Below are 15745 nucleotides of genomic sequence, written 5' to 3' on the forward strand. Positions count from 1 at the left end.
ATGTCGCCAATCGTTTTAGTACTACTGGGACGTTACCTTTTAATTTAGAGATGGTGAGATTTGGGGGATATGTTTTCATTGGGAAAGGGGTCTGGGATGCGGTCTCTTGACACATCACACGCTAATCATTATTATCATTTAACTGAGGTTGGAAAATGTATTTGTCTTGCAAACGTTATTATAATTGTAGTAAATTAGATACATGTGTAATTGTACCCTCTGTAATGGACTGTAATTACATTTTAGCATACAGAAGTGTTCTTTTTCACACTGCTATAAGCAAAGGTTTTTTTTCTTAGGAGCATGTTTATGCGTAGGCAGCCTTCTCACTGATGTGCTTCTGATTTGTAGGGCTGTAAGACAGAGTGGAACTAGAGTGTGGACAAAGACAATCCTGCTGTGAGTATGCTAATACTAAATATTTACATGGGAAATCTGTCTCTCGCAGTGTGAATGTGGAGTTTTCCGGGCAGTGTGTTGGAATGTTATTGGGAACTTGCCAGTGATGGTTAACAATGTGGCTATTAAACAGTATAGTTCTTTTTAAAAGAAAATCTATGTTCTATCCTGAGGCACAAACAATATTGTTGTGTTTGAAACAGCATGTTCTGGTTAATTTGCATCCAGGGAAATCACTGACTGCTTTTATTGCAAAAGCACAGCATTTTGATTTATTATTTTGTTCAAAAGCAAATTTTATTCATGACTTGCGGTTATAAAAGAATAATAAAGTAAATGTTTTGGAGAGGGATAGTGTTAATTCGCTAATATACATCTTTGCCAGAGATGAGCTACTTAATCTATTTTTACCCGTTTCTATGGAAACGAGATTTTATTTACAGTATTTGCTGCTGCTGTTTGACATTGTCATTCTGACTGAGAATAAAGTGGATTGTTCTTATAGGGAGTTGACTGATAATGGAATGAACACATCAAAGGCAGGACAATACTTGACCAAGTTCAGAAGGTTAACCTCTGCTACACCTCAGATTTTCATTTACTCTGTATGAATCTGTTTTCTGCTTATTGAAATTCTATTCATATCTGTTGCACCATGGGCTTAACTCTTCCTCTCTGAATCCAGATGAATTTATTTCCCCTGTATTATTTCTCATCCAATGGATTTGATATTGAATAGATTCAGATGGAGAGGGCTTAAGCCAGAAATAGAGGTGGAGATGAATTCAAATCGATTACAGATAAGAAGGTAGAGATAAGTTCTGATAGTATAGGATTGGAATAAATGGATTTCTCTGAGTTAGAACTAAGACAGGGAAAGATGATAAATTCCTATGTGCAATGGATAGGAATTTCTGGGTTTCATAGCTCATTTATTCAGAATTATGGAACAAGTTATTAGGAGGAGAAGGTATAAAGAGAGAAGGTCCATCTTTCATTGCCTAAATTTATCACAGTTGTTGAAAAATCATTTTGGTCAAGTTTGATAAAGATTTTGTGATTTTCTTTCGGTTAAATTTGCTCAGATTTGATTGCCTAATTTTAAGTCATATTTAGTACATGGCTATATTGATATACTTGCATCTGTACTTACAACTCTTAATCAATGCTTGTTTTTTCGCAATATACAATGTAGCTAAAGCTCAGGATAAAACTGGAAAGTAAATATGTCTGATATTCTAGCATGAATCATATGCAATTACAGTTATGGCCCCAAAATACGATGAGAGACCAACATTTTTGCAGTATTGTGCTGAAGTTACTCCCAGCTCTTGTTTTTCTTTCCAGTCAGTTATTGCTCTTTATCTCCAGCTCTTCATCTAAATTTCTCACTACTTTGGTTTCTACAGAAATTGCCTTGTGGTAAGGTGTCTCTTTTTATCACATTGAATAAAATATTCATAGTGGTCTGGGTCAACGATATAATATGTTGAAGGGTTTAGGTGATATTTAGAAACTACTCAACCTTTACTCATGTAGTTTATACTGTAATTCAAAACCTTCAATGTGTTGCAGTCTTGTAATATTCTCCAAAGAACTTAAGGAGATCAAGACTGAGTGAAGACCATTCAACCATGTACATTTGAAGACTGTTTTTTGGACCTATATTCTGTATAGAAAGCGTATTTTCCTTTTACTATAATGCCAACACCAGTTCCTATTCCTTCCTAAAAGGGAATGCATCCATTACTTCACTGTGATTTTATTCAAAAAGCATCTGTTATCGGGTAAGTTTTGGAAGGGAGGATTGGAGAGGGCTACACTGGGGAGGGTGGGCCAGGGGTGGGGGGTGTGCACTGCGTGGGGTGCTTGTGACTCCTGTGGACCACAGTTCAACCCCAGAGAGTTCTTTATGGAGGTCCATATGAAACAAAAAAGCCACCCATATATCCTATTCAATGGTTTGTCTTTTTTTTTTAAGATTGTTATTTAGTACTTTCTTTAGCTGGCAAAGTGATAGTTATAAAGGTTGAAATTATTGCTTCTCTTTTTGGACATTGGATGAGTTTCAGTGTCTGAGTGCACCAAGCTGTGATGTTCACAAGGAGGCATGGATTTAATTGGTGATGCTATTTTTCAGTATTGTCAGAGAATAGTTTTGAAGATTAGCTGAAAATGTTATACAGCTATTCTATTTGGGCCCTTGGTCCAAATTTCAGTTTCAAATATCTATATCATGTATATCATATATCTATATCATATAAATGTCTGATCATTTCTAAATACTTGACACCTAAACATATTAATGATTCTAGTTGAAAGATAGTCTAAAAACAAGTGTAATAGAATCAGAAAGTATATTTCTCAGTTTCAGGGGACATTAAGGAGATAGGATCTTCTCAGTGAATGCAATACTTAATCTCACAGGCTAACATATTAACCAGATAATTATTACGAATACCTGATAGGCTGTGGTAAATAGCAATACAATGAAATAATGTCCTGACAGATTTTACTCGCATTTGAGTCTGCGTTTGAAAGCCATTTTAGGTTTAATCTTTGAGGATAAAATCTCATGAGATGTCACAGATCGATATATCAAATATTCATATCTTGCGAAGTAACATTTCTGATAAAATACTGAATTATTATCAAACCACTGATTAATTCTATGATAAATCTGTGGGTTTTAGGATCACAGAGACTGTTTTGGATGAAGAAGGACATTCAGTCCACCTTAGTTTATTCATCTAGACAGATCCTAAAGTACCCCCACCATCAAACCAATGCTTTCTTAAAGTTCCAGGATTTTCATCCTCTGGTCCAATCCTCAAAATTTAATTGAAAATAATATTCCAGATTTATCTTTCTCACTCCTTTAACTATATTATATGATTCTAAAAGGTCATCTCCCAGACCCCTCCTTTCAGTCTAAAGACTTCATGATTCTTCATCACACAAACCATTGACACTATGAGAGTAAACCTTGTGGTTCTTCTCTGCACAGCCACTAGAACTTGAAAGTCCCTCTTGTGTCTCAGAGTGGAACAGTACACTGTACTCAAAAGATGTTGTCTGGCCAAAGTACTGTACAATTTGGTCCCAGCTTCCTCTGACCTGTATTTTACTATCGTGGCTGTGTTGTTCAACAGTTTATTGGCTTTGTTGATTGCTGTTCTGCACTGGTTAGACTTGTGGAGCCTGCTGAGACTCTTAATTCTCTTTTGGCTTTATCCTTGGCTATTTTAACATCACTCATGGAATACATGCACTGCTTATTTTTCCACTTAAGTGGAGCCCTTTACTCTTTTTCCCCCCAGAAGATGTAAGCAGCTTTAGGTTTAAATCTGCTTACATCTTTTCAAAAAAGAGTAAGGAAATGGTGGTATGCTTGTACAGAATAGACAAGTGATATGCATTTAATATGTCTGCCAATTGTGTCAGCCCAGACTGTCTGCAGTGTTGCTCTTCATTTAATTCTCCTTCATCGAGGGATCAGTTGATCCCTCTTCATCCAGTGATATGCATATGCCTGTGATCTCTGGTAATACTTAGACTCTTTGGTTCCTGTTTATTTTAGTAGTGTTGGGAGGAGATAAATCTGTGTCATTTGGTAGTCTATGATTTGAGTTCCTCTTTACAATAGTTCAAATCTGTGTGCTGCTGAAATATGTGAAACCTAAACACTAATCCTTAATTGGTGGATAGGGAGTGAGGATAAACAGCTTTCAAGAACAAAGGTGAGTAGGTGAGAAAACCAGAATAGATCATTTATGTGGATGAGCAGTTTTAAGGAACATAAATAGACAGTTTATATAAATGACGAGTGAATTTAAATATACATGTGGTTAGTTTTTTGATGTCTTTTCGCTTCCCTCAATTGTTGAAGTTACTGATGCTCGCAATTGTATCATTGGCGAAAAGACAACAATAATCCTTTTTGGTACAGTATGGCCATTTAAATTTCGATTCATCTTGACCTTTGCCCTCCAAGAGGTAAGACTCCTGTCCACATCCCCCACAAATCAAATGTTGGCATTTTCCTCATCTAACCTCAGTTTAACATCATGGCTATTCAATAGGGTATATTGAAACGAAACATATACCTATAAGCCAATCACCAAGAACCTTGCGTGTATAAATTTAGTGGTATTGTCATTGGACTAGTAATCCAGAGACCCAGGGTATAGCTCTGGGGACATGGGTTCGAATCCCACCATGGCAGAAGGTAGAATTTGAATGCAATTAAGAAAAAAATCTGGAATTAAAAAGCTAGTCTAATGATGACCATGAAACAATTGTCGATTGTTGTAAAAACACATCTGGTTCACTAATGTCCTTTAGGGAAGGAAATCTGCTGTCCTTACCTGGTATGACCTCCATGTGACTCCACACCCACAGCAATGTGTTTGACTTTGAAATGGCCTAGTAGGCCACTCAGTTGTATTTAACCATATGAAGTCAATAAGGGATGAAACCGGACCGACCACCTGGCATTGACCTAGGCACCAGAAACGACAACAGCAAGCCCAGCCCTGTCGACCCTGCAAAATCCTCCTTACTGACATCTGGGGGCTTGTGCCAAAGTTGGGAGAGCTGTCCTACAGACTAGTCAAGCAACAGCCTGACATTGTCATACTCACTGAATTATACCTTACAATGTCCCAGACACTGCCATCACTGTCCCTGGGTATGTCCTGTCCCACCGGCAGGACAGACCCAGCAGAGCCGGCGGCACAGTAGTATACAGTTAGGAGGAAATTGCCCGGGGGATCCTCAAAATCGATTCCAGACCCCTTGAAGTCTCATGGCATCAGGTCAAACATGGGCAAGGAAACCTCCTGCTGATTACCACCTGTGCCCCCCCACCCCCTCCCCCGCTCAGCTAATGAATCAGTACTCCTCCATGTTAAACACCATGTGGAGGAAGTACTGAGGGTGGCATGGGCACAGAATGTATGGATGGGGGACTTCAATGTCCAACACCAAGACTGGCTTGGTAGTACCACTACAGACCGAGCTGGTCGAGTCCTAAAGGGCATAGCTGCAAGACTGGGTCTGCGGCAGGTGGTGAGGGAAAAATATACTTGACCTCATCCTCACCAATCTGCCTGCCCCAGATGCATCTGTCCATGACAGTATTGGTAGGACTGACCACCGCACAGTCCTTGGGGAGACAAAGTCCTGTTTTTACATTGAGAATACCCTCCATTGTGTTGTGTGGCACTACCACCGTGCTAAATGGGATAGATTTTGAACAGATCTAACAATGCAAAACTGGACATTTATTAGGCGCTGTGGGCCATCAGCAGCAGCAGAATTATACTCAACCACAATCTATAACCTCATGGCCTGACATGTTCCCCACTCTACCATCACCATCAAGCCGGGGGACCAACCCTGGTTCAATGAAGAGTGCAGGAGGGCATGCCAGAAGCAGCACCAAGCATACCTTAAAATGAGATGTCAATCTGGTGAAGCTACAACCCAGGACTACCTGCCTGTCAAACAGTGTAAGCAGCATGCGATAGACAGAACTAAGTAATCCCATAACCAACGGATCAGATCTATGCTCTGCAGTCTTGCCACATCCAGTCGTAAATGGTGGTGGACAATTAAACAACTAATTAGAGGATGTGGCTCCACAAATATCCCATCCTCAATGATGGGAGTGCCCAGCACATCAGTGCAAAAGACAAGGCTGATGCATTTGCAACAATCTTTAGCCGGAAGTGCCGAGTTGATGATCCATCTCGGCCTCCTCCTGAAGTCCCCAGCATCACAGATGCCAGTCTTCAGCCAATTCGATTCACTCCACGTGATATCAAGAAACGATTGAAGGCACTGGATACTGCAAAGGCCCTGACAACATTCTGGCAATAGTACTGAAGACCTGTGCTCCAGAACTTGCCGCGCCCCAAGCCAAGTTCCAGTACAGCTACAACACTGGCATCTACCCGGCAATGTGGAAAATTGCCCAGGTGTGTCCTGTACACAAAAAACAGGACAAGTCCAACCCAGCTAATTACCACCCTATCAATCTACTCTCAATCATCAGTAAAGTGATGGAAGATGTCATCGACAGTGCCATCAAGCGACACTTGCTTAGCAATAACCTGATCAATTTGGGTTCCGCCAGGGCCACTCAGATCCTGACCTCATTACAGCCTTGATTTAAACATGGACAGAAAAGCTGAACTCAAGAGGTGAGGTGAGAGTGACTGCCCTTGACATCAAGGCAGCATTTGACCGAGTATGGCATCAAGGAGCCCTAGCAAAACTGAGGTCAATGGGAATCGGGGGAAAACCCTCCGCTGGTTGGAGTCGTACTTAGCGCAAAGAAAGATGGTTGTAGTTGTTGGAGGTCAATCATCTCAGTTCCAGCACATCACTACAGGAGTTCCTCAGGGTAGTGTCCTAGGCCCAACCATCTTCAGCTGCTTCATCAATGACCTTCCTTCAATCATAAGGTCAGAAGTGGGGATGTTTGCTGATGATTGCACAATGTTGAGTACCATTTGCGACTCCTCAGATACTGATGCAGTCTATGTAGAAATGTAGCAAGACCTTGACAATATCCAGGCTTGGGCTGATAAATGGCAAGTAACATTCGCACCACACAAGTGCCAGGCAATGACCATCTCCAACAAGAGAGAATCTAACCATCTCCCCTTGACATTCAATGGCATTACGATCGCTGAATCCCCCACTATCAACGTCCTGGGGGTTACCATTGACCAGAAACTGGACTGGCGTAGCCATAAAAGTACTGTGGCTACAAGAGCAGGTCAGAGGTTAAGAATCCTGCGGCGAGTAACTCACCTCCTGATTCCCCAAAGCGCGTCCACCATCTACAAGGCACAAGTCAGGAGTGTGATGGAATACTCTCCACTTGCCTGGATGCTGCAGCTCGACACTATCCAGGACAAAGCAACCTGCTTGATTGGCACCCCATCCACCACCTTAAACCTTCACTCCCTCCATCACCAAAGCACAGTGGCAACAGTGTGTATCATCTACAAGATGCACTGCAGCAGCTCACCAAGGCTCCTTCAATAGCACCTTCCAAACTCGCGACCTCGACCACCTAGAAGGACAAGGGCAGCTCTTGCATGGGTACACCACCACCTGCAAGTTCCCCTTCAAGCCACGCACCATCCTGACTTGGAACTATATCGCCGTTCCTTCACTGTCGCTGGTTGAAAATCCTGGAACTCCCTTCCTAACAGCACTGTAGGTGTATCTATATGCCAAGGACTACTGTGGTTCAAGAAGGCAGCTCACCACCACCTTCTCAAGGGCAATTAGGGATGGGCAATAAATGCTGGCTTAGCCAGCAACACCCGCATCCCATGAATGAATAATAAAAAAGGAATTATTAGATTTTCCAGTAAGGGTGCAATTTAGTCAGGAATGGCTAGAAACAGGTGCAAATCATACGCCAAGTGTTGTGTTGATTGCACCTAATTTTCTGTGGTTAGCTCATAATTAAGCATAGCTTCAGGTGCAGTTTTGGATATGTACTGGGAGGTAGTCCAATGGTAGCAACTGAAAATTGTGATTTAGGTAGAAGTTAAACTGATGCAGACACTTAAAGGGAAGTGGCAGAAATGGATGCCATTGGCTGCGCTATTAATGTGAAGGCGGCTTTCAAGTGGGGCGTTGAAATGCACGGGCAAAACCTAGAAATAAAGCCAGTGCATCAGGTTCTCTGATTTCACTTGATTGAGGGCTATAAATATTGGCTGCTGGGTTTCTGAACTCCAAACTGCACAGCAGGTGTGATGTGCACCTGCATAGTGCGATCACAGTTCTATTTAAAGGGGCTATGGAATTCGGAGGAGTTAGAAGGTGTTTAGGATGGATCCATGGAGAGTAACGGCAGTGATGCATTCCTGGAATTACTGCTGGGTGCTGTCAAGAGCAGGAGGGACATACTTTTGCCCAGCAATGGAAGGATAAAACCTGTGGCTCTCACCAAGAAGGGCTGTTTGGAGATGGCTGAGATGGTGAGCAGGAGCATTGTGCCCCATTCTTGGATGCAGTGCAGGAAGCAATTTAATAACCTAACCAGGTCAGGAGAAGTGAGTACAATTGCTGGTTCACCTTCAAACTGTGGTTTAAGTCACCAATCATCCACCCGTTTCCCCCACCCCCACAATCTTTTGCTATCACTGGAACTGTACCTGTTCAAAACAGACAGTTATAGTGGGGTGGAGGAAACGTAAAATAGCATGAGATTTTACCAAGGGCTCCACTCGCCATCTGCAAATGAGCAATTAAAAGCCAATTTAGATAGTTGAGGAGGCAATCGACACTGATTCTACGTGCCCCTCAGAATTTTGCGGGACGCGCACAGGCCGCACGGGGGGGTCGGAGTCTTGGCAACATTTAAAGGGTGGCAACTGGGCAGCAGCTGTAGGAATCTGCTGCACTCGGTAGATGTTCACTGAAGCCTTTTGATTTATGCGCACAGAAGGAGAAGGGCAAATATAGGCATTGGCTCGAGGCCCTCTTTATCAGTTAGTCCTCCTGGCAGGGGCCTATATATGAGAAATACTGGGTGGCCTTTCTGCAACAACAGGAAGGGACATTGCTTATGCCATAAAGCAGCATTGCCCAGGTGCCATGGGGATCGTGCATTCCAGAATCACAGAATCATTAAAGTGCAGAAGGAGGCCATTCGGCCCATCGTGTCCGCACTGGCTCTCTGCAAGAGCAATTCACTCAGTTCCATTCCCCTGCCTCCTCCCCATAACCCTGCACATTCTTCCTTTTCACATAACGGTCTAATTCCCTTTTGAATGCTTCAATTGAACCTGCCTCCACCACTTTCTCAGGCAGCGCATTCCAGACCTTGACCACTCGCTACGTGAAAAAGTTTTCCTCATGTCACTTTTCATTCTCTTACCAAATACTTTAAATCTGTGCCCTCTCGTTCTCGATCCTTTCACAAGTGTGAACAATTTCTCTCTCTCTACTGTGTCGAGACCCCTCATGATTTGGAATACTGAAGGAGGTTCCTCCAGCAAGGAGGAGAACCTGAGGGGAAGGGGGCTGGCAAACGGAAATGGACATCAGTGACCTGCTTGCCATCTGCAGGGGCAGCCTCATGACAGCGAAGCGGCAGAAAACCGCAGAGGGGACCAGGTGCAGAGACTGGTGTGGAGACAAGGGTACCCAATGGCCAAGGTGTACATACAATACAAACAAACATATAAACATACAAATTAGGAGCAGGAGTAGGCCACTTGGCCCCTTGAGCCTGCTCCACCATTCAGTAACATCATGGTTGGTTGATCTGATTGTAACCTCAACTCCACATTCCCACCTACCTCTGATAACCTTTCACCCCCTTGCTTATCAATGGATGTGCTACCTCTAGATGTTAGAGCAGCAATGTCGCCGAAGACTGCACCTGTCCCAAGAGGTCATGACTGATTTGTGCGCCATGATGGCGGTGGAGGCAAGCTCCAATTGCATTGGTGGTCATCCGATGCCAGTGTCTCGCAAGGTCACAGTGGCCCTGAATTTCTTTGTCTCAGGCTCATTCCAGAGGCCTACTGGAGACATGTGCAGCATCTCACAATCAGCCATACACCACTACATCAAGGTAGTGACTGATGCCTTCTCCAGGAGGGCCAACCAGTACATCAAATTCAGAACTGATGCTGACAGTCAGGCTGAGATAGCCAGAGGCTTTGGCACCATAGCTGGATTCTCTGAGGTGCAAGACCTAATGGACTGCACACATGTGGCCATCAGGGCTCCCACATGCCAGCCAAGAGCCTTCGTCAAACAGAATGGATTTCACTCCCTCAGCTTGTCTGTGACCACCGCCAGTGGATCCTGCAGGTGTGTGCTCATTATCCTGGGTGCTTACATTCTCTGGCACTCCCAGGTGCCACATCTTTCACCTCCTCCAGCGTGCCTGGAAGCATGGATACTTGCCGATGAGGATTACCCACTGACGAGATTGCTGCTGATACTGGTAAGGAACCCAAGGACTGAGGCAGAGGAACGCTACAACGTGAACCATGCTATGACCAGAGCGAGCATTAAGCAGACTATTGGTCTGCTCAAGATGCAATTCAGATGCCTGGATCGATTGGGTGGCGCTCTTCAGTAAGCATTAGCAAGGGTGTCCCGGATCGTGGTGATTTGCTGTGCTTTGCACAACCTGGCACTGCAGAGGGGTAAGGCCCTGGCTGCCAAAGACATAGTGGAGCACTAGGCATCCTCAGATGAGGAGGATGATGAGGAAGCCGAAGAGGAGCTGCAGCATGCTGACAGGCATGAGAGGCCATTTGAAAGGAACCAAAATTTAGGTGCAAGGGAGGCTCGGGAGGGACTTATTCTCACTTGTTTCTCCTGACCCTTACCACTTCAGTCATCAAGACAAATAAAGATACAAACTCCAAGCACACAAAGGCCCCTCACCTCCACTGTAAGGCCAGACCCCCTCATCCACTAGCACTTGTTGCTTCTGCCATGTACAGGTGATGAGCACACACCCATGGTCAACACCAGCCAGCCACTGGGTCGACACTTCCCACTCTTGCATTTCTGGATGGCCACCGTCACTGCATTGAGACCATCATAAGCAACATTTAACATTTATTACACGGAGACTTGCACATTACTGATTAATCATAACTTTAACAACCAACCATCAAGGCCAAGTGCATTTAAAGTGTTTTCTTAAGTCTTTTACACTTACTCCTAAGTGGTGCTCCCCCTTCTCTGCCAGCTGCAGTGGAGGCAGGCTGCTGATCGTACTGCCCCATGGCCTAGGCGCAATCCTCAAGGTGTCTGAGGCTGGGAGGGCCCTGTCAAGCTGAGGACTCCTGCACAGGTGCCGGAACCTCCTCTGTCGTCGCGGCTACCTGAGACACTGGTTTCACTGGCAGAGGGCTGATAAGTTGATGTCTGTTGTATAAGTGTTTGAAAGGGTTAATATCTGAGACAGTGTGAGTAACACCTCTCACTATGAAGATATAAGGTATCACGTGAAAGAGAGACTTGAAGAGAAGAAGCAGCATGGCATCAGAGAAGTTAAACATAATTTAGTAAAGTTGTATATAGTTCTTTAATATGTAATAAACTAGTTATAAAACTTTCCGAAGACTCAGTAATCTCTCCTGGCTAGACTAACCAAACATACAATATGGTGAACAGCAGTGGTTCTTGCACTACAACATCCAGAAAAATTTGAAAAGCTACTTTAAAAACGGCTGGAAAGTTAGACCTGAAAAAAGTGGTGCCAAAATTGCAGAACTCGAACAGGCTGTGAGGAGCTCCAGAGCTGCTCTGTGGATGAAGTGGAGGCATGGAGAGTTGGGGAGCCAGTTTGCAGAGGCATTCAGGCTGCACCACAGAGGCGTGGTGGTCTGTGTAAAAAGGCCCTGTCCAGTGATGGCAGGTTTCGAGTCAGAGAACCAAGCAATGGTCGGGGATCAAAGATAGGTAGGAAGGTATGTTGTGAAGAGGACATAAGGAGATTGCAGACCAATATAGATGGGTTCAGTGAATGGGCAAAAATCTGGCAGATGGAGTATAATGTGGGAAAATGTGAAGTTGTTCACTTTGGCAAGAAGAATAAAGAAGCAGAGTATTACTTAAATGGAGAATGACTGCAGAATTCCAAAGTGCAGAGGGATCTAGGTGTTCTAGTGCAGAAGTAACAAAAGGTTAGTATGCAGATACAGCAGATAATAAAGAAGGTTAATGGAATGCTATCCTTTATTACGAGAGGAATTGAAAATAAAAGTAAGGATGTTATGCTTCAGTTATACAGGGCCTTGGTGAGCCCACATCTCGAATACTGTGTGCAGTTTTGGTCTACTTATTTAAGGAAGGATGTAAATGCGTTGGAGGTGGTTCCGAGGAGGTTTACTAGATTGATACCTGGAATGAGCGGGTAGTCTTATGAGGAAAGGTTGGACAGACTAGGCTTGTTTTCACTGAAGTTTAGAAGAGTGAGGGGAGACTTGATTGAAGTTTATAAGATCCAGAATGGTCTTGACAAGGTGGAGGTGGAAAGGCTGTTTCCTCTTGTGGGTGAGTCCAGCACTAGGGGGCACTGTTTTAAAATTAGGGGTTACCCTTTTAGAGATGGAGAATTTTTTTCTCTGAGGGTTGTGCAACTTTGGAACTCTCTGCCTCAGAAGGTGATGGAGGCTGGGTCATTGAACAATTTAATGGTGGAGGTATGGCAAGGGAATAAAGGGTTATCGGAGGTAGATGGGAATGTGAAATTTGAAACACAAACAGATCAGCCATGATCTTATTGAATGGCGGAGCAGGCTCGAGGGGCCGAATGGCCTACTTCTGTTCCTTGTTCGTATGATCTGGTGAGCAACCTTTAAAAAGGGTAGATAATGGCAGGCAGCACCAAGAAAACCAAATCCCTAGCAAAGGGCAGATCCGAGATCAGCACCATTACACATAGCTGAGAAGCACAGAAAAACTTCCAATACTGGAAGGAAAATTTAAAACAAAGTTAACTGCGTAGAAAAGCCATGGATGTTAAATTTACGCTACCAGAGAGGTTTGGACACATGGAAGGACCAAACCAAACTCAAAACTGGTTCCTTTTGGAGAAAAAGATTTTTGGGATACAGATTGCTTCAAAATTAATCTGCCAGTCTGAAGCAGAACAAGTCAACACGTTACTCTCTTCCCTAGGAGCAATAGCAGACGATGTTGTATTAATGAGACATCAGATAAATTTGAAGAAGTCTTAAAAGATATTTATTTCAACCTGAGAAGCAACAAGATTCTAGAAAGAGCCAAATTCAACAGAAGGGTCCAGAAACCAGGTGAACCTGTAGATGCTTTTATTAATGACATTTACAGGCTAGTTGAAGGATGCGAATATGGCGACCTAAAATCAGCATTAATATAAAGGTATTGCTGATGAATCTCTATCAGATTTATTGCAGTCTAATGAAGACCTCACCCTAGAAAAAGCAATGCAACTGGTGAGCCAAGCAGATGTCCATAAGCAGAACTGAACAATCCTGAGAAGTGAAGAAAAACCTTGGTTCAGGAAACCTCCAATGACCATACAGTTCCTTAAGCACAGGACTGCACAAAAGGCACCAGAAAAGAAGGTACACTTGGGAGGGAAGGTGCAAAACACCATGAAAGCCTGCCGGTGCTGTGGCGCCAAAAAGACCCACAGGCACAGTGTTCTGCAAACAAAGCAGAATGCTTTCACTGCAAGGAAGTTAGCCATTTTGGGAAGATGTGCCAAAATAAAACCTCTTCTTTCACAGGTTCTGACGGAAAAGCCTTCATGCATAGAGCTATTGATGAAGTTGACCAATCTCCATCGGAAGAGAAATTGGAAAACTTCCTTGGTGAGACCAGTGACCCTAATCATGCATTCTGGACTGCAGATATATGTCAACAGACAGATCACCAACTTTAAACTAGACACTGGCACAAGTGTAACAGTTTTATCAGACAACGAACCTTGGTTATCAATGCATTGCCTGCAACCAACAGAAACTCAGTTGCACAGTCCAGGAGGGATTGAACTGAAAGTCAAGGAAAAGCTACAAGCAACACTCCAGTACAAGGGAAAGCAGATATTAGAAACACTGTATGTTCTACAGAATCAAGAATTGTCTCTTAAGTAGAAGAACTTGTATAGACCTTAATCTTATCAGGCAAGTGGAAGCAGATGCATTGTCCAGATCCTACACAACAGGATATTAACTTCATTAATAAAATTGAGTCATATTCTCAGTTTGCTGCATCACAATGGCTGGCAAGCTCAAAAAAAGCTCCAAGAAATTCATCTTGCTCAGATACAAGGTGAAGAATGCATTCGCATCTGTCAATATTGTACACAAGGTTGACCACAGCAGCATCCCAGTGGTAAGGTGCTGAAGATCTTCTTTGAGTACAGAATGCACTTTACTATTGTGGATGATTTGCTGCTTATATGACGAGAGGCTGGTGATTCCTGTCTCACTGCGGGTAGACATCTTGAAGAAAATACACCAGGGCCACATGGGTATCCCGAAATGCAGAGCATGGCTCAGTCGTCTGTGTGGTGGCCAGGAATATAGAGAGATACAGAAGAAATGATTTCTAATTGCCAGCTATACGCAGTGCACAGACCAGACCAGAGGGAACCCCTTATCTTGACACAATTTCCAACCAGGCCATTGGAATGTATGGGAATGGATCTATTCATGTTTAATGGAAAATCCCACCTGATTGTCATTGATTATTTTTCAGGTGGATTGAAGTCAAACATTTGTACACAACGCCTACTGAGACTGTCATTCGAGCTTTAACGGACATCTTTGCAACACATGGCATTCCAGACCAGATCATGTCAGATAATGGTCCACAATTTGCAAACGACTACTTTACACACTTTGCAGAAAACTATGGATTTGTACATCTTACAAGTTCCCATAGATCTAATCAAATGGTGAAGCTGAAAAAGGAGTTAGAACTATCCAAGCACTGTTAAAGAAGAATGAAGCTTTTCAAACTTCACTCCTAAATTACAGATCTACTTCATTGCTATGTAGATTAGTACCGTCAGAATTTTTGATGGGAAGGAAGCTTAGAACACAACTTCCCATCCTAACCAAAAAACTACTTCCAGGGCTAGAAGTCCAGCATTATCAGAGTTCAAGACTGAGAAAAGTCTTATAACAAGTTTATAATTATAATTGGAAATATTGTACCAGGAACTTACCCAAGTTGACGGAAGGAGAAAAGGTATGGGTACAAGACCAAGGCAGAGAAGGAATAATTGTCTCGAGATGATGATCAGCAGAGATCTTATAGTACCTTCTGAGGTATGTACTAAATAAGAAGAAACAGGAGAAATGTTATTTCTATTCATCAAAGATGTGAATCAGTCATATATTGATTCTGAAATCAGAAAGCACTGGATACGACTAACGTCAATGAAGGCCGTCTAAATCAAGAAACAAGAGTTCAGAGAAAGACTACTGATCTTCCGAGTCTGACAACAACACGATCAGAGAGACTTGTGAAGCCTCCTGACAGATTGACTCACTGGCAGACTTGCGGGGTAGGGGGGTGAGTGGTAGATGGGGTTGTATGTAAAAGTAAAAATGAATATACAAAAAATACATGAACAGAGACTTGGGGGCGGGGTGGGTGGTGAGTGCGAGGAGATGTAGTATAAGAGTTGGAAAGGGTTAATATCAGGGACAGTGTGAATAACGCCTCCCACCACGAAGATGTAAGAGATCACGTGAAAAGAAACATGAAGAGAAGAAGCAGCAGCATGGCGTCAGAGGAGTTAGACATGCTTAAGTAAAGTTGTATATAATTCTTTAATATGTAA

At 43.1% G+C, this 15745-nt stretch overlaps 1 protein-coding gene across 13 annotated transcripts in view; it reads left to right on the forward strand.

The window, feature by feature from the left end:
- The window catches only part of rbfox3a (RNA binding fox-1 homolog 3a), a 1511127-nt gene that overhangs the window by 383562 nt on the left and 1111820 nt on the right, over nucleotides 1-15745 (forward strand). For all 13 annotated transcript variants that reach the window (XR_010977565.1, XR_010977567.1, XM_068058136.1 and 10 more), the window contains exon 2: nucleotides 352-399. The gene's annotated coding sequence lies outside the window, so the exon portion shown is untranslated. The remainder of the gene's footprint in view (nucleotides 1-351; nucleotides 400-15745) is intronic.

This window comes from Heterodontus francisci, chromosome 26 (assembly GCF_036365525.1).
Source record: "Heterodontus francisci isolate sHetFra1 chromosome 26, sHetFra1.hap1, whole genome shotgun sequence".
In the NCBI taxonomy this organism is placed as follows: domain Eukaryota; kingdom Metazoa; phylum Chordata; class Chondrichthyes; order Heterodontiformes; family Heterodontidae; genus Heterodontus; species Heterodontus francisci.